Source organism: Argiope bruennichi, chromosome 8 (assembly GCF_947563725.1).
Source record: "Argiope bruennichi chromosome 8, qqArgBrue1.1, whole genome shotgun sequence".
Taxonomy (NCBI): Eukaryota; Metazoa; Arthropoda; class Arachnida; order Araneae; family Araneidae; genus Argiope; species Argiope bruennichi.
The window spans coordinates 133,113,537-133,121,812 of record NC_079158.1 but is presented as its reverse complement, the minus strand read 5'-3'; the positions used below and the strand labels follow the sequence as shown (position 1 = coordinate 133,121,812).

Below are 8,276 nucleotides of genomic sequence, written 5' to 3'. Positions count from 1 at the left end.
TGAAAAAGGAAATCAGTATTAAAAGAATGAAAAAATAAATAAAAACACACAAACAAACAGAGGGGGAAAAAAAATGAAAGTCAGAAATCATTATTACTAAAACAGGATCAGTTTCGGAGAAAAATAAACCGAATACGTGAAATCAACAAGATTAAATAATAAGAAAGAATCATTAAACACATATATTCAGTAAGGTAACGGAAGAAATAAATTATATGTAAAGTGGTTATTAGTAATCAGATTTAGAAATCTGACAGCTCGGGGGATCACGTGACAGTATCATAACAAGTCGATGGGGGGGGGGGGGAGCAAAATCGCTTTGAAACGAAACGCCTTTCTTATCAGTACCCACTGCCACACACAATTTTAGTAAATAGTATGAAATGGAAGTAAAATTTAAATGATTGGGACAGGGGCAAATGAACCAAAATTCAAGAGAGAGAAAGAAAATAAATGAAAGAATGAAAAACACCAAATAAATTGGGGGGGGGGGAGAGAATTCACTGCTTTGTGTGCAGATTGATGAGACAAAACATGACCAAAAAAGAATAATAATAATAATAATAAAAAGACAAAATAGAATTATGACTTGAAAAAGTTAATTCACAACTGGTGATAAGTGGGGAATAGGTTAAAACAAGGCTTCAGTTAGAAATACATTTTTGGGAAAAGCAAGAAAACAAGAGATTTTAAAATTAACAAGGACACTTAAGAAACTTGAGAAGAAACAAGGAAATCAATAAGTAAGAATTTTCATATTGTGAAAACAGATTAATAAACAAAACATTAAAGTAAGGGATCAAAGGCAAAATGAAGAAAAATATAATAAATAAAAATAACAATGACAGGGAAATAGTACATTCAATGCAGAGATCAGTTGTGATGACATGCATGGTATATACAGTAATATATATGTTCAAAAAATATTTAAAAATGTTAATATTGGTAATCGTAATAAAATTGAGATATAAGATCAGACAATATACAGATCCAAAAAACAAATAGGCATAAGAGAAAAATAAATGCATAAATCAAGGTACCAAATGCATAATGAAATAAAATAAAATAAATAAATGGGTAAATAAACGCCTGAAAAGGGATATCAACATTAAAAGAATAAAAGCACATAAAATCCCTTAATGGTAAGAATCAAAAAATCATAATGATCAAAACAAAATTAGTTCAGTGGAAAAAATAATCTGAATATGTCACAAATAAAAGAAATATTTATTAATAAAAACACATAAATAAAAACATACATTCAGCAAGGAACGGAATAACAATATTGAATGTGAAGTGGGAATAATGTTAGATTTCAAGAGCAAATGGAATCGAAACTAGTCAGATTCAGAGACCATGCGACAAAACGACAAGCGGAGGGGGGGGGGGGGCACACGAAGCCCCAAAGAGAATCGTTTTTCTAATCAGTAATCACTGCCCCAAACTGCGCCTTGTTTGGTCAGCAGACGGTGAAAACGAAATTCAAACTAAATTAATTACATAGCATTTACAGTACACTAAAACCACTCCATATCCATTAAAAAAACTCCCTCGCAATAATTTACAGGTATAAATTTCTCCCAATTAATTGAAATAAGAGAGAAATCAAAGCGTTTAATTTCCGAACAGGACGCCACCACCATTATTGTTCATAAGTCAACACGGAGAGAATTAAATATCAATCTTAATCAATTAATCTTAGAGAATCCATCTCCAATGAACTTAAAACATACTTTAAATGTTCAAGATTAATATTAGAGTACTTTTAAAATTATTAGGGAAGAGGAAAACAGAATAATAATCAATTTTAATTCTCCCGCCAGGGCCGGCATTTATGATCAAAGTGTCATCCGAAAGGGAATGACTAATCTTAATCCGACTCCATCCATATCAATCCACAAAATAACCATTAAAAATATCCACACTATATTAAATAATAGACTTATGTGAATGATATTCACATAAGAATAATCAATTTTAGCGATAATAACAATACGATTTTACCGCGATACTCGGAGCATCGGCGAGACCACGTGCTAAAATTAACACATAAAAACTACTGAAATAACACATTAAATCGATTCAAAAACAAAAATGAATACTACAGATCGATTCCCCGATTCAATATGCATACTGTATATATCACATATAAATTTTAAACATTAAATTAAAGCATAAATAAATTAAAAATAGGTAGAATTGTACAGTTAACACAGTATCGTTTCCAAACGGACAATACGAAAACACAAAAATTAACATAACTTCTTATCTACCGCATCGAATCACACAAAATTAGTACCAAAATGATCGGAATTACAAGATCTCTGTGAAAATAAAACCAATGTGTACTCACCCGGAGCGGATCCCGGTTTAAATTAATCCAATTTCATCCCAATGGTAGCACAACATAGGGGGAGAAGAAGAAGAACACATTTAATAAATCACACAGTTTTTGCACAAAACTTGCTTGTAACACACCAATCGATGCAGAAATCACTCCGGAGTATATATTTCACCAGAAAACCGCTCTTTCCTTCGAAGAACAAGCAGATAACAACTTTTTTCCACTCCGGGGGCTTCACTTTTGGCGCGAAAATGGCAAAGTTCACTCATTTTTCGCAAAAAACATGGAAACTAATTGACGAAACAAGACAAAAATAATATGAAGCAGTAGATCTCACTTAGCTGCACACACACATATAAAAATTACGATGCTGGTACCATTATTTCCGCACTTCTGGACCAAAATGCAGGAGCGACGAAAAACACGACTTCAATCCAATGACGCGACCAAGCCAAGTGCATCGCTAGAGGTAAAACTGAACCGGATCTCCACGGGAAAGCTCGCCTGCAGGCAGACTGATTACTCTCGATTCGTGTGCGACGGACACGGAGCCATCTAGCCAGACGGGGGGAGGATGCCATGAAAAAGCAGAAATATATATAACGAAGAATAAAGTCGATGCTTAGCACAGCGCCCTACGTTTCCCTCTTCCTTCTAGGGTGCGTATCGCGCGTCCTGCGTTTGGGCGGCCCCCTTTTCGCCTTTTTTGGGCCCGCGGCTTTAGCCGCGGGCCCAAAAAAGTGGGGGCCCCCCCGCATGGCCGCACAAACGCAGGACGCGCGATACGCACCCTAGAAGGAAGAGGGAAACGTAGGGTAGAGTGGGGCTACATCACAGTAGGAATAATTACTACAAAGACTGGTGAAGTTAAGTTAATGCTTTCTTAAGCATTTATGAAAAGTAATATCACATTTCAAGAGTGTATATGTAAAGTGGATAGCATTTACATGTGAAAGGAAATACAGAGATTACATCAATAATTCTGATGTTTTTAAAGACACAAAGCTAATCTTGCTTTCTTTTGGTCTGTTCGTTGTGTTTCAATGAGTCTTTCCTGTTTGATATATGTTAAATGAACACATTTTGTATGTAACATTGCACTTTTAACTATTGATCAATGGGTGATTTGTATAAAAATCTAATGTTCATTCAAGTCACCCATTTTAACTAAAGAGAAAGTAAATGCAGTCAGCTTTGCCACATTATTACAAAATAAACACAATTCATGAATGAATACAGACAATTTAATTACAAACATATCATTTTACACTTAACAAGCAGAAACAGAGATTCGCTTCAGAGAAATGCAGGTGACGGTGGAAAAGACGAAACGAATGACAAGATTTTAAATAAACAGGGATTTCTGTGTGTCCTGAGGAAGATACAGTTGCAGTATTTTCATTTGGCGACATGTTGAAATTCACACATGGTGACTTGTACTCAGCGACTTGCCAGGGCTTTTCCATGGTTAGGAAAGAGACGGCAAACATTCATGTGAGGAGACATCTGTGGGTGGTAAGGCTTTTTTACTGGTAATTTCTGATGAATTCTAATTTTTTGCATTAAATGCGGCTAACGTTGGGACAGTGCAAGCCAACATAACCGCGCGTACCAGCTGCAATGAATTGCGAAACTGGTACATGTTCCAAAAATTAGTTTAACATCAATAGGCACCCGATGGGGGCCCTATCAGATATTAAGCTGATAAGAACAGATACTACACTTTGATCTTAGCCAAAAGGCCGAGAAGCGATAAAGAATTTAAAAATTTAAAAAAATTTGAGGGGGGGCCAATGCTTTCTTCCACATAATTCGGCCCTCCTCTCCCCCACAGAAGGCTTCTGGACCCATCTCGCAGAGACACAACCTCCTCCGTGGGTGACACGCACTGCATCTGGCCTAACTGCTCACTTGGAGAAGCAGCACGTGGTATGACAACTCGTTGCCAACATTTAAACAAATGTCACTGAGAAACAGGCAACGGCACAGTGAAGGAAATGATCTCATCTGATATGTCACATTAAAATTTCTTTGAAATCTACACAAAAGAGAGCTTCTGTATCACAAATACAATTGCAAAAGTTATTTATTTCTATCTCAGTTTCTAAAAGATGTTTCATGTGTTCTGAGAAGAGGGTTCAAATGGAGCTATAGAATACCTTGTAAATATTGCCATTTGGACAGAAGTGCATTAAAATGGCAATTTGATTTCGTTAAGTACATAAAGCAAACATGCATGTCATGTAGATGAATTATCGGGAATTCATTGCAGACAGAAAAAACACTCATCTCAAATTCAGATAATTATAACAATTAACAAAACACCTGGAACTTCCCATGTTTAGAAAGATGCAATTACATTTCATGATAACAATAATAATAACTGGAACAACTAATTTGTAAGAAAACAGAGACAACACAAAAGAAATCATCATGGAACAAATGTTTGGACAATTCGCTGACAACAAGATTCGAACTGACAACCTGTCTGGTTACGAGTGTAGCAAAGAAGCTGATCAAGCCACATTTTCACAGGCAAGGATAACAAATTTGCTACAGCACTTATACATTTAGAATAACTGAATTCACTAAAGCCATTTGTACAGTCAGGAAAAGAAAAACAACTAAAATAAAATTAGGAAAACAATCATACCAAGATAATCCAAAAATGCCCTTTGAAATTCACAGTGAATCAGTCAATCAAATCTCTATCTCACCATTCAGCATTAAATAGCATGATTGCATTGTCCAAGAAATTAGGAAAGCTACAAAGAAACAAACAAAAATTTGATTAAACTTTCTTTGAACTGAAATAAATACACTTAGAAATGAGCTCACATGAGATTATTCTACTCTAACATAAAACTAATTAAAGTGTCAACAACGGAAAACTACTTATCAACTGACTTCAATTCAACTTATGAACCATATTTGCTTGAAAATTACTTAAGAAGCACATCAAAGAATTTAGGAAAGTGGGAGAATAAATAAATAAATAAAAAAGAAGGAGGCATATAAATAACAATAAAAATTCTATGAAATCACAGGCCAAAATAATTTATGCAGCAATACTGAATACAGAAAAAATAACTCAGTTATTGAGGATCTTCAAGATGAGCAACATTACCAGCCATGAAAAATTAGCCTTACTATTTGTAAAAGTAATACTATTGTGGAATGAATATGCATTTGTAAGAAAAGACGACAAAGTAAGCTACAGAAAATAATATACGTGCACATAAATAACATTTCTAATTCCTAAAAAATACAGAACAGTATATATACGCAAGTTCAAATCAAAAATGTTTATATTACCATCACAGTCCAGTTTCAAGCCTGCTCAAAACAGGCTCAGAAAAATGCTGAACACAGATGCTGAATTTCAAGATGAACACAGGGCATTGCAGAGCATAGATAATAATAGTAAGAATTGACATATTAAAAAGTATTAAAAATAAAGTAACAGTTCAAATGAAACATGAAAACACACACACACACACAAAATAATGTACAGGACACATATGTAAGCTAATTAAAAATAAAAGTGAAATTAAAATGAAAGTCACAGAAAGCATACTCACAAGGAGATACATATAAAAAAGGTTTCTCTAAAGAAAAAAAAAAAAAAAAAAAAAATCAAAGGAATTTAGTGATAGCACTGGCAATCAGTTTTTCCACAAGATTTGAGTAATAAACAATGTGGCAAATATTATGCATGAAATAAGAAAGTAATTATGTCGCAAATAAATGAGAGGTAGGAAAATAATAATAATACAAAAAGAAGTGACATTTAGAAATGAAAATTTTTCAAGTATTATGATAATGATTAAAAACTTAAAACAAACAACAAAATACTCACCCTCTGCCATTTTTAACCCTCTCTGAAGCGCAAAACTTCTTATTCAAGTGGGGAATATCCGACACTAGAAAACCAAAATCTGACACGCAATTTCATTTCAAAACATGCCAGCAGCAAGGTTTTCGTGTTGGACTGTGAGGCACCAGTAGCTTGTTACATTGCCTGGAAATCTTTCGAGCAGGAAACTGTTGAAATTGTGGCGGATTGCGATGAGCTAGGATAGAACCCAGGACCTTGTGGTTCGCAGCCCAGTGACATGACCACAGTGCAAACAGTGTTTTCAATGCAAAGGTCAGTTGTGTGCACATATATGGAAGATACAATAAATAGTGTATATGATCAAAAGTATGTAGAAATGATCTCATTGGTAATCATGATAAAATCACAATAAACCCTGAGATATAAAAATATTCAATAAAAAGAATCGCAAAATAAAATGGTCATGAAAGGGGGAAAAATGCATAAACGGAAATATCAAATATATATAAATCGAAATTAATTTAAAGATAGATAAAAAGCATGAAAAAGGAAATCAGTATTAAAAGAATGAAAAAATAAATAAAAACACACAAACAAACAGAGGGGGAAAAAAAATGAAAGTCAGAAATCATTATTACTAAAACAGGATCAGTTTCGGAGAAAAATAAACCGAATACGTGAAATCAACAAGATTAAATAATAAGAAAGAATCATTAAACACATATATTCAGTAAGGTAACGGAAGAAATAAATTATATGTAAAGTGGTTATTAGTAATCAGATTTAGAAATCTGACAGCTCGGGGGATCACGTGACAGTATCATAACAAGTCGATGGGGGGGGGGGGGAGCAAAATCGCTTTGAAACGAAACGCCTTTCTTATCAGTACCCACTGCCACACACAATTTTAGTAAATAGTATGAAATGGAAGTAAAATTTAAATGATTGGGACAGGGGCAAATGAACCAAAATTCAAGAGAGAGAAAGAAAATAAATGAAAGAATGAAAAACACCAAATAAATTGGGGGGGGGGGAGAGAATTCACTGCTTTGTGTGCAGATTGATGAGACAAAACATGACCAAAAAAGAATAATAATAATAATAATAAAAAGACAAAATAGAATTATGACTTGAAAAAGTTAATTCACAACTGGTGATAAGTGGGGAATAGGTTAAAACAAGGCTTCAGTTAGAAATACATTTTTGGGAAAAGCAAGAAAACAAGAGATTTTAAAATTAACAAGGACACTTAAGAAACTTGAGAAGAAACAAGGAAATCAATAAGTAAGAATTTTCATATTGTGAAAACAGATTAATAAACAAAACATTAAAGTAAGGGATCAAAGGCAAAATGAAGAAAAATATAATAAATAAAAATAACAATGACAGGGAAATAGTACATTCAATGCAGAGATCAGTTGTGATGACATGCATGGTATATACAGTAATATATATGTTCAAAAAATATTTAAAAATGTTAATATTGGTAATCGTAATAAAATTGAGATATAAGATCAGACAATATACAGATCCAAAAAACAAATAGGCATAAGAGAAAAATAAATGCATAAATCAAGGTACCAAATGCATAATGAAATAAAATAAAATAAATAAATGGGTAAATAAACGCCTGAAAAGGGATATCAACATTAAAAGAATAAAAGCACATAAAATCCCTTAATGGTAAGAATCAAAAAATCATAATGATCAAAACAAAATTAGTTCAGTGGAAAAAATAATCTGAATATGTCACAAATAAAAGAAATATTTATTAATAAAAACACATAAATAAAAACATACATTCAGCAAGGAACGGAATAACAATATTGAATGTGAAGTGGGAATAATGTTAGATTTCAAGAGCAAATGGAATCGAAACTAGTCAGATTCAGAGACCATGCGACAAAACGACAAGCGGAGGGGGGGGGGGGGCACACGAAGCCCCAAAGAGAATCGTTTTTCTAATCAGTAATCACTGCCCCAAACTGCGCCTTGTTTGGTCAGCAGACGGTGAAAACGAAATTCAAACTAAATTAATTACATAGCATTTACAGTACACTAAAACCACTCCATATCCATTAAAAAAACTCCCTC

General features: G+C 33.6%; 1 non-coding gene across 1 annotated transcript; it reads right to left on the bottom strand.

Moving 5' to 3' along the window:
* Window positions 1-3,905: 3,905 nt before the first annotated feature.
* Window positions 3,906-4,098, bottom strand: LOC129982011 (U2 spliceosomal RNA). The gene has a single exon (XR_008785415.1). It is a non-coding gene; the product is annotated as a U2 spliceosomal RNA (small nuclear RNA).
* Between the last annotated feature and the right edge of the window lie 4,178 nt (window positions 4,099-8,276).